Source organism: Pinus tabuliformis, chromosome 9 (genome assembly GCF_031772625.1).
Source record: "Pinus tabuliformis cultivar Carrire ecotype Pingquan chromosome 9, CPIR1, whole genome shotgun sequence".
Classification (NCBI taxonomy): Eukaryota; Viridiplantae; Streptophyta; class Pinopsida; order Pinales; family Pinaceae; genus Pinus; species Pinus tabuliformis.
Window position 1 is genome coordinate 125,421,953 of NC_142307.1, and position 2,915 is coordinate 125,424,867.

The 2,915-nt window shown below is 41.4% G+C and overlaps 1 pseudogene; it reads right to left on the bottom strand.

Moving 5' to 3' along the window:
* Positions 1-239: 239 nt before the first annotated feature.
* On the bottom strand, positions 240-992 carry LOC149147411 (late embryogenesis abundant protein D-34 pseudogene; annotated as a pseudogene).
* Positions 993-2,915: the final 1,923 nt, after the last annotated feature.

Here is a 2,915-nt window from a genome sequence, read left to right on the forward strand (position 1 = left end):
TTCCATGTCTTCACATCCTCTTTTTGTATATCGATTCTGCCACCATTTCCCTTTGCATGCCAACTTGGACGAGGTCGTCGATTAGGCCATCTAAAGCCTGGCGATCCGCCTTACTAGCAAGAAGCTTTACCTCCTGAACAACATGGACGCCCCATCCGACCTCAAGATAGGGGCAGTAGAGATTCCTAATAGCCCTGTCGAACTCTTCCTGTTTAGAAGATCCGGCTGCCTCATAATTTTCAATGAAACGTTGGACAGTCCTCCGCCCCAAATCCCTCGGGTTCGTGTTCAACCTCATTGCCTTCTGCATTGCCTTCTGCGAAGCCGTGAATAGGCAATTCCCGTTGGCCTCCACGTCTCCGCCATGAAACATAAAGAACGTCTCCCAAGGTCGTTTTCATCGAATACGGCAATCGTGCATTAACATTTGCATTAACATCTGCCGCCGACTGCGCCGCCGAGGCCACGCTGCCTTTAGAGATCTTGCCAGTCCTGGTGGCTTGCCGCTCGGCTGCCTGGACTACAACTGCATCGCTTAGTTCCACAGGCTTATCACCTGCTCTCATGGCAGCCGCCTCCAATGCTTCTCCGATGGTGACATCCGCGTTAGCCGCCGTGGGATAATCTGCGGGTGCCGGGCGGATGGCGGAGCGAATGGCCTGCCCGGCTACGTATTCCGTGGTGACGTTCACACCGGGCAGCTGGGCTTCGGCGACAGTGACACCCTACTCACCCACAATGTTGTCTTATGCCCGACTGTTCACTAGGCCAGTGCAAGCGTTCATCTCGGCTGCCGCCTACATGACTCAGGTGACACCTACCTTCAATGCTTTGCCAAGCGCCCTCGTCTCTGCGCTTTGCATGAGAGCTGCGTCTTGCAGAGTGATGGCCTGCGCCGCTAGACTCCCGCTGACGTCAAATATGTCTCCATATGTTATGGGCTCCGGCAATTGATCTTGCGCTTCATCCCTCCTTGCCTGCCCCTGACTCATGATGATCCTGATATGCAGGTCATGCCCGAAACCCCATGCCACCCTGTTCATTGACCCTCACGGCAGCCTCCATGGCATCACCGATGCCACCGAGATAAGCTTCCCCAGTCTCAGTGTGACTTGCTTCCAGTTCTTTGATCTTCCTCGCGTCCTTCGCTGTAACAGCCTTGTCCACAGGCAGGTCTTCAGAAGTCAATCCCACTGGATAATTTAGCTCCTACGGGGATCTCGTTTTTTTTTTTCACAGTCGTGGTAGCAATCACATCATTTCTCTAGCATACCTTCTTTTGCACCGATCACAGGATATGCGCACTCAACACACATAGGTACCCAGCGCCTTATTTTCTCTCAGTCGATCCACAGACTGCAATAAACAACTCTCAGCCTGATTTGAACTAGCCGCAACGACTACAACATCTCACACATTCAACATTGGCATAGTGGCCTATCTGAGTGTTTCTAGAACCTTGTTCTGGCTGCATTTAGATTAGGTTTTGAAGCCAAAAATAAATCCTTCGCTGCATAGGTGTACATCCGAATTCCAAACCCTTAACCATGGCTCTGATACCAATTGTTAAGAAATTTACTGCATAACATAAATAATTACCGAGAGGAATATATATAAGAAAATAATCAGCAACAATCATAAACACATAAACACAAATGTTTATCCGGGAAAAATCCAACCTAATAAGATCTTATTGACATTGGCCAAAACCCTTGCCAATCCGACCAAGTGAGCCTTCACCGCTCACCTCCAGGTCTTACATTACAATGAAGTCCTTCCAGCCTTTTATAAGCTCCATTACATATAATACCACGGGCATAATACTATGGGTGCACAATACCATGTGCCCCAAAACCATCACTGTTTACCCTGGTCAACTTTGACTCTATCTCGAGTCAAGTTTACCTAACATTGTAATCTTGTCTCTTGTCATTTCCACACTTTGAATGTATGTATTCATGTTTGGATAAACAAGGATTTATCTCAGAATTTGCTTTAAAACTGCTCTAATATAGTTTATTAAACAATTTATGTTTTCTTCTTAAATGGCATCAACCTAAACTCATTGTCATTTAACATGAATCAACCTATGTTTATGTTGGATTATTTTGCCCAACCTCTATGTTTTTATGAGATAATTTGTTTTAATTTATAAATTACTCTTTAATTCTTCTTTTATAATTGTTTCCATTATTCAAAATAAATTTCAATACATAAATGGATTTAACATCCTTAAAATTTCTATTACACTAAAATTATACCATCTCAATGATTATTGTTTACATTTTTAATAAATTTTCTAAACTTTTTAATAAAATTGATAAAAAAATATACCTGTTAACAATTTTAAAAATTAAAATGCTTAAATTATATTTATTAAAATACGATTACTTTAACTATTTATTATTTAAATGATTTTAATTAATGAATTTAATAAATTATTTTTACATTAAATTTAATTAATATGAAAATATCAGATTCACATTAATAAACTATTTTGAAAAAAAAAGACTCAGTTGACTTTAGTAAATGATTTTGCATTAAATTTGATTAATATATAATCTTATTTGAATTTAATAAATAAAATAGTAAAATCTTATTTCGATTTAATTACGTCAAAAGGCGTTTTCTTTGCTGGATTTTATTGAGCATACACTGTTCACCCTGCCCAATAAAAGTCATCTATTTTCGTCCTTCTTGCCACTTAAAAATTAACATCTGCCTCAAGCACCCGGACATCTGAAGAACGAGATGCAAGCCTACCATGTCCAGTACTTTGCCCATTACTTCGTCCTAGTTACTCAGATTGACGATCTCCTTCACCTACATGTGCTCTACAGAATGTTGGCTCTCAGGGAAGAGTCTCGATCGATGTGGAGACTTTGGCTTATAAGCTCACCCTTAGGAACCTGTTG